The sequence below is a fragment of the Marmota monax genome, unplaced genomic scaffold (genome assembly GCF_021218885.2).
Source record: "Marmota monax isolate L192 unplaced genomic scaffold, Marmota_monax_Labrador192_F-V1.1 WCK01_AAM20220418_F8-fsc00051, whole genome shotgun sequence".
Classification (NCBI taxonomy): Eukaryota; Metazoa; Chordata; class Mammalia; order Rodentia; family Sciuridae; genus Marmota; species Marmota monax.
In genome coordinates, this window is record NW_026695202.1 from 7,187,163 (window position 1) to 7,199,661 (window position 12,499).

Below are 12,499 nucleotides of genomic sequence, written 5' to 3' on the forward strand. Positions count from 1 at the left end.
CACTAAAAAAAGAAAGTAGAATGGATATTGCTACAAAATCATTTATGTCCCCACCTTTGCACCCATAAGGATGAAAGAGATGATTTATGTCAAATGCCTGAGCATAGTAGATGCTCATTAAGTACCCATTCTGTTCTTTCTTTACAGCAATTTGTCAGGAGATGGGACTTCAAGGTGGATCACACTAGCCCAGGGTCTTCCTAACTTTCTGTATGAAAGATAGAAAAAGAATCATAAATTCCACTAATTGGCGGTATCAGGAAGAGCATTACGGAATAGGAGAAAATAAAAAAGATAATTATAATTTCCATTTGCTGAGGTTAGGTGCCAGACATTGTACTCAGGGCTTGGCCTATGTAATCTCATTGACTTCTCACAATCGTCTTACAATGTAAGACAAATACTGTATTTTACCCTCTTCTGCAAAAGAAGAAAAGTAGACTGGGACCGTTAACCACCAACGTGCTGGTGGCCTGGTAACTACGGAATGTTCAATCCAGGGTCCATATTCAAGGATGATGTCCATCTCCGAAGCCGGTGGATTTAACCTTTAGACTGCGTTACCAAACCATCCATTCCTGCCGGTCTTCATCATGCCGTGTGTCCTTACCAACCTTCCACTCTCTGCCAGGCCTTGTTTGAAGCCTAGCAATACAGACAGGTGAGGAGTTCCAATTTATATGCTGGTGGGAGAAATTAAGCAAGTGGTAACGTAAGTGAAATAGGAGTGCAGGCAGGGGGTAGGCCAGGGAGCAATAGAACAAGTAGAAGATGACGGACAGGTGGTCCAGGAGGGCCACCGTCAGTGGGAAGAACCAAGCAAGCAATGATTTGGGGCCAGGAGGCCCAGGGAGCAGCAGCAAGAGTCCAGAGGGAAGGTACTTGGCTTGTCTGAGGAGGAAGCAGAGGAGGGCTGTGGCCAGAACAGGGGGAGAGCTCGCACAGGTGGAGGAAGGTGGCCTCAGGGTGACATTCCCCCAGGACCACCTGTGGCCACGAGGTTTGACATTGCAGGAAAGAAAGCTCATTCTTGACTTATTTTTCAATGTTGGGTCAAGGTCAGGCCATGGGTCTTTGTCTATTTTTTGTGGCTATAAAAGAATGATCCAGACTGGCTGATTTATAAAAAGTAGTCATTTGTTTGGTTCATGGTTCGGGACTGGGAATCTAAGATCCAGAGGCCATGTCTGGTGAGGACCCTCTTGCTACATCCTTGTAACATAGTGGAAAGCATCACCTAGTGAGAGAGAGAGAGAATTCCTTTCATCGGGAGTCCACTCCCACGAGAGCTAACACACTCCCAGGATAAAAGCATAACCCGTTCCTGGGGGCAGAGCCTTCATGACCCGATGAAGGTCCCAGCTCTGACTGCCATCCCCACAGCCATGGAATCCCAACATGCGTTTTGGAGGTGACTTTCAAACCACAACGTCACATGACAGGGAAGTCGTGCTTCATTCCGTGATTGCCGTGGTCCTACAGGGATACCTCATTAGAGAGAGGCAAGGACATTCTGGGGTGACCTTTTCCTTACTCCAGGTTGAGCAAGTGTCCGTGTTGCGGTGGAGCATGAGAGAGTGAAGGGCAGAGGTGCGATGCCACCGCTGACCGCCGAGAGCCCCTTGTGGGCAGGCCTGGTGCAGGATGCAGGTGTGGTTGCTCAGGTGGGTGCAGAACCTGGGCTCCTGCAGGATCCATCAGCACACGCTGGAACCCACCAGGTGATGCTGTCCAGGTCACTCCATCAACACGGGGCTGCTGCAGCATGGAAACCTGGGGCGAGAGGTGGCCCAGCAGTTTGGGAAGCAGGCGGTCCAGGTCTGGCCTTTAGTAGAACAGACTTAGACAGCTGGATGCCCCCAGGGTCCCGAGGTGAGGACCGGGTGTGTAGTGGGAGAGGTGACGTGGCCCAGGAAAGGAGCCCAGAACTGTCCCTCAGAGCACCGCCTCTGGACCAACCCTGCTGCGTTGGGTCTTGAAGATTGAAAATTGCAAGAAACAATGGAGGGAAAGAAAAAAACCAAATGGACAAGATTTGGGATGTGACAGGTGTCCATCTTGGCTCCAGAAGGTGATGGGACAGAAGGGATCTGGCCAGGAAGAGGAGCTGACTGCCAATGTGTAGAGCCGGGGCTCCCGTGGGGTACCAGGATGACGTTGGGCTTCGATACTGAAGCAGGGGTTATAAATGCAGCTTTGGCCTTTCAGGAAGGAAAGTTCAGTAGGGAGCCCCAGGGGACAATGCCATCAGGTCTCCGAGGTGACAGTCACATCGCCAGCCAGCCTTGAAGTCTGCACAGGGCTAGGCTGGGGGGCTGGGAAGGCAGGGACTCTGGGGGACTTAGCTTTCTGCAGTGAGGTGGGAAAACCACGTGTCCCTCTTTGTACATTCTCCTCTGCTGCTGACCCTTGACCCTCACGCAACCCAATTTTTCTTGAGTGCTAAATGATGGAGACAGAAAATTAAGCTGGAGCCCAAGTACTTCATCTGCTGTTCGTTTCCTTAATTGTATTTCCTACACATTCTTTATAAATAGATTTAAGCAAGACACTATGTTCTTTAAATTGTGCATTTCTGTTGTTATGGAAACAGATGCTTTTATTTCTGCCCCCCCACCCCCACCCCCCAGCCATGAAGTAGAAGTTAGTACCTGTTTTTTTCAGGCAGGTGAATTATCTACTGACCCTTGTCTCTAAGAAGGTCTCTAGGGGAGGGTCAGAATGACCTGCCATGGCCTCTCTGCAGGGAGAAGATCCGGTGAGCTCCTGTGAGTCTCAGAAGACACGGGCCGTCCTAACCCTTCAGATGAGTGCCTCACTCCCAGATTCATAGACTGTTAGAACTAAAGAGGAATCTCTAAAGAGATAATCCTCATAATAATCATTTCAAATCACCTTACGGTGTACATGCAACATGTTAATTAGTCTCTGAAGGAACCTTGGAATTAAATCATTTGTTCAAAAACATTTACCAAACACTAATACGGCGCTGGGGCAGACACAGGTAATCAACCCAGAACATTGCATGGTGACTGTCACACGGAAGGGACTCAGCAGATATCTCTCTGTGAGTGAGTAAAGCTGTCCCCTCCTCCGGGATGCTGGGGGATATAAACATTTAATGGTTACAATGTTCTGTGTCACATGCTTGGATATGGATAGGTACGCAGCGTGGTGGAAACAGACACTGGATCATAATTTTCCTTCTCTATTTATTTTTGCAAGAAGTGAGAAAATTAAAAGCAGAAGATTAGAAGGGAAAATATCTGGCAATCTAGCCTAGCTATTTAGTGGCCGAACTACATAAAGCATCCAGGTTTCCTGAATCCTATTCTGATAAGGGTTTTTCCTAGATCATGTCAATGTCAGAACAGCTCTTCTGAAGCTTTAGTAGGCACACAATCACCAGGTGTAACGGACTGAATATTTGCCCTGGCTCCCTACATTGCATTCTTACCCCTTTATGGGATGGAATTAGGAGGTGGGTCCTTTAGGAGGTGGTGTAGGTGACATACAACCCACATGAGTGGGATTAGTGCCCTCCTAAAAGAGGCTCTGAAAAGCTTGCTTGTTCCTACCACTGTGTGAGGGCATGGTCATGAATTAGGAAACAAGTCCTTGCCAGACACCAAATCTGATGGCAACTTGGTCTTAGATTCCCCAGCATCTAGAACTGAGAAATAAATGTTATTTAGGCCCCAGATCTAAGGCATTTTTGTTATTGCAGCCTGAATGCACAGACACCCCTGGAGATCTTATAAATGCTGGTTCTGCTTCTGTTGGTCTGGGGTAGGGTTTGAGATTCTGCACCTGTGGAGGCACATAAGGTCTATGGTAAATACAAGGACCCTATAATGTCTCGATAAACACAAGGGCAGAACACAGTTTCTGTTCAACTCACAAAGTATTCATTGAGCATTTACAATATACCAGCCAACCTATTGGGAGCTGGGGTTATGGCAGCTAAGAATAAGAGCACGTTTTCATGGAGTTTCTATTTAGGAGGAGCCGAGAAGCTGAGCAGGCAATACAATAAAACTGGTTCTGCTGGCTGAACTCTTCATGGTAAGGCAACAAGGATACAGAGAAAAGTAAAGTTAGGGAAAGAGAATAGGCAGCATTTGAAGATGGGGAGTTTGTGGTTATAAAAGGAATTATAGGGAAGACTTCCCCACTGATATAAAGAGTTTAAGGAAATGAGGGAGGATGTAAAGATATCTGGGAAAGAATATCTCAGGAGCAGCAATGGCAAGTTCAAAGGCCCTGAGGCAGCAGGCTGGCAAGACATGGATAGGAAGTAGCTGTGGCTGTAACGGAGCTCTGAACGATGAGGTGGAAATTGTTCCAACCAAAAAAATGCATGACCTCTTGGGCCTTTGTAAGAACTTTAGCTTTTACTTGGAGAAAGAATTCTTTGGAATTCCATGAGCAGAGGAGTGATATGATCCGACTTGTGTTTCAAAAGGATCGCACTGACTCCTAGAGAGAATAAAGTGTAGGGAGAATGACATTATTCATCACCCTCTCTAGCCCTGGTGGGTCTCCCCTACAGTCACTGGGATGGAGTTGGCCCTGGAGATGGTCACATGCCCTCTAGTGTGCCCTGAACTTCGCAGCCAGAGGACACTCCATGTGTGCTTACTCCTTGCAGGTGGATTCCCCACAGAGAGTGTGCTCACGGGGAAGATGCAGATCCATCCTTCTTAGGTGTGCAACTGGTGGGGAGGGCAAGAAAGGGTGTTTAAATTAGGAAATATCTCACGATTTCCCCAAGTGGATGTTAGTTTGATTTAGCCAGTTGCTGACTGGTTTCATGCTAAGGGACTTGTATGGTCTGAGACACAGTCAATTAATTCCCTGTTTAGGAATGAGCTGGTTAGGGATGGGTTTGCTGTTCTATTATTAAAAGAAATGGATCTGTCAGAGAGCAACATATATAGCCTTAACAACCCACTTGGTGGATGAATGCATTTAAAGAAAAAAAATAGCTAAGACCTGGACTGAATTCTGGAGAAAATCAGAGACCTGCAGAATTTTAAATGACAAGTCGTCTTAGATATTGCACTGTTGAGAGCCACAGCCGAAGGGGCCCCAGCAAACTTCCAGCTGCCAGCAAACTTCCAGCTGCCAGCAAACTTCCAGCTGCTGGCTGATGATTGGCTCACAGCGGCCCCAGCAACATCTAGCTGATTGGCTCCTCGGCCCCAGCAACATCTAGCTGATTGGCTCCTCTGCAGTGATGCTCATTGGGCTGTTTCCCTGCCCTTTCAGACCACGGAGCTGCTCATTGGGGGACTTTTTTGGCTCCGCCCACGTGACCCAGCAAATAGGCCTCAAGAGCAGGAGGATTGTGGGAGGTGGAGAGAAGCTTGTGTGGGAGAGAGAGGCTTGTGGAAAGCCGGTGGTGGCAGTTGAGGCTCTGAGGGTTTTTCCTGAGAGGCTGTTTTGTTTGGCGTGTGTGGTTCTAAAAATAAAGTTAGTTTCTTTTGACAAGTGGCTCCTGATTGTGCCCAGCTAGACTGCGGCATTTGGTGGCTTGCACGGCGAGCGACTGAGGGTAAGTGAACTGCTCGCCCCTGAGGGCAGGGCGAGAGGATGGGTAGCCATTTTAAGATTCTTCTTTTGTTATTTTGTTTCACTTTTGTTTTAAGTTGCCTGTCCCTGGAGATGTGTAAGATGGAAGAAAAACCGCTCACATCTGAGGAACAGATAGGGAGAAAGGACGGATGGACATTTCAGGAGGCTATTACAATGATTTTGTGTTGTTCCAATTTTGTTTCACTCTGTTTCAGTTTTGTTTGGCGTCATCTTGTTGGGTTGTATTATAGTAGAAATACGGGATAAGAAATTAGTAAAAAACAAACTGAAAGAGTGTTAAGTAAATTGTTAGAGGAAGGAGGCATCTCAGTAAAATCAAGAACAGTCAGGGCATACGTTGATACAATACAAAAATGTAGCCCATGGCTTTTTAAGGAGGAGTTGTTAAATATATCACAATGGAACCATCATGGTGAAGATTTAAAAAGAATAGAAAAGAAAAGTCCAGGGACTCTGCCAGTTGGCACATTGCCATTGTGGACGTTCATATCTTGTTTGCTTAGTCCAAAGCCTTCAGTTCAGACAAAGGTAGAGGAAGGAGAAGACATATTGATTCAAGTAAAAGAGAAGGTCTCTCAAGTTAGTCAGACAGAGGAAAAGATTCAAGTAAAAGAGAAGGCCTCTCAAGCTAGTCAGACAGAGAAAGAAAGTGTAAAACAGAAAAAGCCATCAGGGGGAAAGTTACAACAGGAGACTGCTACTAACACCTTTCTATCACCAGAGGATGTAAGTGTCCAACTAACAAGGCCACCTCTATATGCTGGGAGGTCCCCAACCCCTGCAGTTGATAGTTGGGATCCTGAGACAAGATCTCAAATATTAACATGCCCTGTATTTGAGGCAGGAGGGCAGCGATTTTACCAAGTTTTAAATTTCAAAACAGTGAAGCAGCTAAAAGAGGCTGTAACAACCTATGGTCCTCAAGCACCCTTCACTGTAAGCATGGTCGAATCCATTACCAACTTGAACATGACGCCAGCAGATTGGGCTAATATGTGTAAAGCTGTGCTAAATGGAGGACAATACCTGTTATGGAAGGTTGCCAATGAGGAATTTTGCAAGGAGATGGCTAGGCGAAATGCAGCAGCTGGTTATCCTCAGAGAAATCTAGATATGTTGTTAGGAAAGGGACCTTATGAGGATCAGCAGCAACAAATTGCATATGATCCTGGCGTATACGCACAAATTGCTGCAGATGCAATTAAGGCATGGAAGACTTTACAAGGACATGGAGGTTTACAAGGTCAATTATCTAAGGTAATACAAGGAGCTAATGAACCTTATGCTGAATTTGTAGATAGGCTTATTCAAACAGCTACCAAAGTTTTTGGGAATACAGAACAAGCAATGCCATTACTAAAACACCTGGCTTATGAGCAAGCGAATCGTTGGTGCAGAGATATCATTAGACCATGGAAACATGAAGATGTAAACACATATATTTAATTATGTAGAGACATTAATGAACAAGAGCAAGTCGTGGCAGCTGCAGTAAAACAGGCATTAGATGCCAGGCCAAGAACATGCTACAATTGTGAACAAACAGGACATTTTAAAAGGAATTGCCCCATTGGAGGAGGGTTTAACAAAACTAGGTATCAAAGGAGTAGAATACCAGGTATTTGCCCACGATGCCGTAGAGGGAGACATTGGGCTAATGAATGCCGTTCTCAAACCACCATAGAGGGTACTCCATTATCAAAAAACGAACAAGGACCAGGTGTTTATCCACGATATCGTGGAGAAAGGCATCAGGCTCCATTGCCAAAAAATGGACAGGGGGGCCCAATGCTCCGGGGCCCAAAACCACAAATATACAGAGCACTGGAGGAACCCAGCAACCCCATCAGGGTAGTGCCCAGGACACATTGTCCATCAGATCCCTCATCAGACAAACCAGAGGGAGCGCAGGGTTGGACATCTGCGCCTCCGCCAGAGCAGTACTAACTCCAGAGATGGGAGTTCAAATCATTCCCACAGGGGTGAAAGGACCTCTTCCCAAAAGGAACAGTAGGCTTATTATTGGGACACAGCTCTTCTACTCTAAAAGGACTTATGATAAGTCCTGGGGTAATTGATCCCGATTATGAAGGTGAAATAAAAATTATAGCCAGTTCTCCAAAGGGTATATCAGTAATTTCACCAGGAGATAGAATAGCACAGTTACTAATAATACCCAGCCTACATGATAAATTTTCCAGTCGTACTGTAGAAAGAGGTTCCAAGGGATTAGGCTCCACAGGTGTAGATTGGGCTATGCTTTCTTTAAATTTAGATTCTCGCCCCATGCTAAAACTAAATATTCAAGGACATGAATTTAATGGTCTACTGGATACAGGTGCAGACCTTAGCATCATCTCTCGTCAAGAATGGCCAAAACATTGGCCATTACAACAAGCCACTCAAACGCTTCGAGGCCTAGGAGTGGCGACCAATCCCCATAGAAGTGCAATGGTATTAGATTGGAAGGATCCTGAAGGATGTGAAGGAACTATACAGCCATATGTATTGGATCATCTTCCCATAAATTTATGGGGATGAGATGTCCTAGATCAATTAGGTTTGACATTAACAAATAACATCAACCAAAATGCACCCACTATTATGACTAGACAAGGTTTTAGGAAAGGAAAAAGATTAGAAAAACAAGAACAAGGTATAGCAGCACCAATACAGATAGATCAAGGAACAGACAGACATGGGTTGGATTTTCAGAAAGGGCCACTGAGACAATCAAAATTACTTGGAAATCAGAAAGACCAGTATGGGTTCCTCAGTGGCCCCTGACTAAAGAAAAGATACAAGCAGCCCATGACCTGGTCAAGCAACAATTAGCAGAAGGACATATACAACCTTCTGTATCTCCCCATAATACTCCCATTTTTGTCATCAAAAAGAAATCTGGTAAATGGAGATTATTGCAAGATTTAAGAGCCATTAATAATGAGATGGTTATTATGGGACCTGCTCAATCAGGGATTCCTCAGTTGTCTGCTTTGCCAAAAACCTGGTATGTTTTAGTTATAGATATTAAAGATTGTTTTTTTTCAATTCCAATTCATCCTGAGGATAGTCCACGTTTTGCATTTACTATCCCTGCACTGAATCATGAAGGTCCTGATCAGAGATATGAATGGAAAGTACTCCCTCAAGGGATGGCTAACAGCCCAACTATGTGTCAAATTTATGTTAACAAAGTAATCCAGCCACTTAGAAATCAAAATCCTGGACTACAAATATTTCACTCTATGGATGATATATTATTAGCACACAAAGATAAAAACGCATTGCTAGAATGTTATACCACACTTACAAACTTATTAAAAATTATAATCTAGAGATAGCAATAGATAAAGTACAATTAAATTTTCCAATTAATTATTTAGGAGTTCTATTATCCTCAACCATGGTCCGTCCACCAAAAATTCAAATACGAGTAGATCAACTCAAATCACTTAATGACTTTCAAAAGTTATTAGGAGACATAAATTAGATAAGGCCTTATTTAGGTATACCAACAGGAGAGTTGGGACCTTTATTTGATATCCTAAAAGGTCCATCAGATCCAAATTCACCCCGCATGTTAACGCCTGAAGCAAGAAAGGCATTAAAAATCATTGAAACATATATGGAAAATATGCATTTGGATAGAATTGATATAAGTTTGCCTTTATTATTTATTGTACTACCAACAAAAAATATTCCTACAGGAGTATTTTGGCAAGAAGGTCCATTATTATGGATACATTTATCTTATTCTCCTAACACTATTCTTACTAGGTATCCTGAGGCTGTAGGACAATTAATACTCAAAGGAATAAAAGCAGCGAAGGGAGTGTTTGGAATTTCTCCCAATAAAATTATTACTCCATATACTATGAATCAAATTGATGAGTTAGCTAATGAGTTAAATACTTGGGCAATAATCATGTGCAAATCTAATATTTCATTTGATAACCACTTACCATCTAATCCTTTATTGTCTTTTTGGTCATTGCATCCTGTAATTTTTCCAAAAATGACAAGAAAAACACCTATCATGAATGCTCCAAATATATTCACTGATGGGTCAAATAATGGTACAGCAGCAGTAGTTACCCCTGATCAAACTTTTACATTTTTAGTACCCAAACAATCAGCTCAAAAGGTAGAGCTTAATGCAGTTTTACAAGCTTTTGTGATGTTTAAAGATTCTGTATTTAATTTATTTTCTGATAGTCAGTATGTAGTTAATGCTATAGTATCTCTTGAAGATGCTGGTAGGATTTCCCCTTCTTCTACTGTTTTCTCTTTGCTTTCCACTATACAAAGTGTAATCTGGGACAGAAAAGATCCATTCTTTATAGGACATATCAGGGCACATACAGGATTGCCTGGAGCCCTTCGTTTGGGCAATGATTTAGCAGATAAAACTACACATGACATACATATTTTTTCTACACTAGAAGAAGCTATAAATTTTCATAAAAAGTTCCATGTCAATGCTAATACTTTACAAAAGCGTTTTAAAATAACTAAGGAACAAGCTAGACAAATAATAAAACAATGTCAAAATTGTGTGACCTTTTTACCACAAGTTAATCTTGGAGTCAATCCTAGAGGATTGATACCTAACCATATTTGGCAGATGGACGTCACACACTTGCCAGAATTTGGAAAATTAAAATATTTGCATGTTACAGTTGATAGTTCTTCTGGATTTTTGATGGGCTCCCTTCATGCCGGAGAAAAAACTAAAGATGTTATAGCTCATTGCTTACAAAATTTTGCCACTGTGGGTGTTCCAAAACAGTTAAAAACAGATAATGCCCCTGGTTATACTTCTACCTCTTTTAAACAATTTTGCTCAACATTTGGCATTACTCATATAACAGGAATCCCATACAATCCACAGGGACAAGGCATAGTTGAAAGAGCTCATCAAACTATTAAAATGTACTTATTAAAGCAAAAAGAAGGAATTGGGAAGGGGTATATATTCCCCAAAGATAAACTTAAAATAACCCTTTTTACTCTAAACTTTTTAAATTTGGATTCATCAGGACTTAGTGCTGCGGAAAGGCATATGTGTCCAAAAAATGTGCATAAGCCCAAGGTACTTTGGAAGGATATTCTAACAGGACAATGGAAAGGTCCTGACCCAGTAATTGTCTGGAGTCGGGGGTCTGTTTGTGTGTTTCCACAGGGAGAACAGCAGCTGATTTGGATTCCAGAGAGATTAACCAAGGTCCTGACCCAGTGATTGTCTGGAGTCGGGGGTCTGTTTATGTGTTTCCACAGGGAGAGCAGCAGCCGATTTGGATTCCAGAAAGATTAACTAAAGCGATTTCTACAGACCTAAAAGAAGATGATTTGGCTCAAATCCATAACAACTGATATCCAAAACTCCAGTTTGGCTATTCTTACATCTGCAACAGAACCAGGATGCTTTTTTCAATATCTATTTTATTATTGCCCTTTGCCATATCATGAAGTTCTATTTTGTTTTTTGAGCTCATACAGACCTAGGTTAATGTTTTGCTGATCAGTTCTATTTTTTGACTATAGAGTTTTTAAACATTGCAATGGAGATTTCACCTGTAAAAAGTTATAAGGCCTTTACTATAATGTTATGTGTTGTATGTATTATATTATGTGTGCACACTTGTGTTTTGTGTTATATGTTTGAATGTACGTATGTTCATATATCATATATGATGAGCGCTCATAATAAAATGGATCCAAATTTTTTTTTCACGTGATTTATATGGTTTAATTTAAATTGGGTAAACAACTGTTGAGGATTGTTTTAATATGTAAACAAAAAAGAAGGTTAACGATCTGTTTGTTTACTTTCACCTTTCCTTTTCATTATATTTAATAATTCTCTTAAAGATAATGTAAATTGTTAAGAAAATTGTTTTCTTTTAGTGCCTTCTATAATGTTACATAATTTTTTCTTTAGCCATTATTGCCAGAATTCCTATCTTCATCCCAGTGCCGGTGAAGACAATGTAAATTGTTAAGAAAATTGTTTTCTTTTAGTGCCTTCTGTAATGTTACATAATTTTTTCTTTAGCCATTATTGCCAGAATTCCTATCTTCATCCCAGTGCTGGTGAAGTCAAAGATAAAACCAATCTACAGCTTCTACAATAGCCATCACTGAACTGCTTGCAGAACTTGCCTGGACACATTGTGAGCTCACCTGTATGCATTGTGAACTATCTGTTGGTACAGCGACTTGTGGTAGTGTTGGGGTATTTTTGCTGATGATGTCATTGGTGGTACAATTTTTCCAAAAGGAGCCATCAATTGGCTTGGTGTATCTTCCTCCCTTCTGCTTGTCATGATCGTCCAGCTAAAATTTGGGGGCCAACAGACGTGAGGCAAAGAACCTCACCCCCCCGCTGGTACAAAGACCTCTCCACAGGTGTGGCTGTATACTGGACCGGTAGTCAGTGACGGGTAAGATCCAATTGCAATGGTACCAACCTAAGGACCATATGTACTATTGGACAACCTAAGGCAGGCACGGTCCCTAAGCCACATGCTTGTTGTTTAAACAGAGAGGGGGAGATGTTGAGAGCCACAGCCGAAGGGGCCCCAGCAAACTTCCAGCTGCCAGCAAACTTCCAGCTGCTGGCTGATGATTGGCTCACAGCGGCCCCAGCAACATCTAGCTGATTGGCTCCTCGGCCCCAGCAACATCTAGCTGATTGGCTCCTCTGCAGTGATGCTCATTGGGCTGTTTCCCTGCCCTTTCAGACCACGGAGCTGCTCATTGGGGGACTTTTTTGGCTCCGCCCACGTGACCCAGCCAATAGGCCTCAAGAGCAGGAGGATTGTGGGAGGTGGAGAGAAGCTTGTGTGGGAGAGAGAGGCTTGTGGAAAGCCGGTGGTGGCAGTTGAGGCTCTGAGGG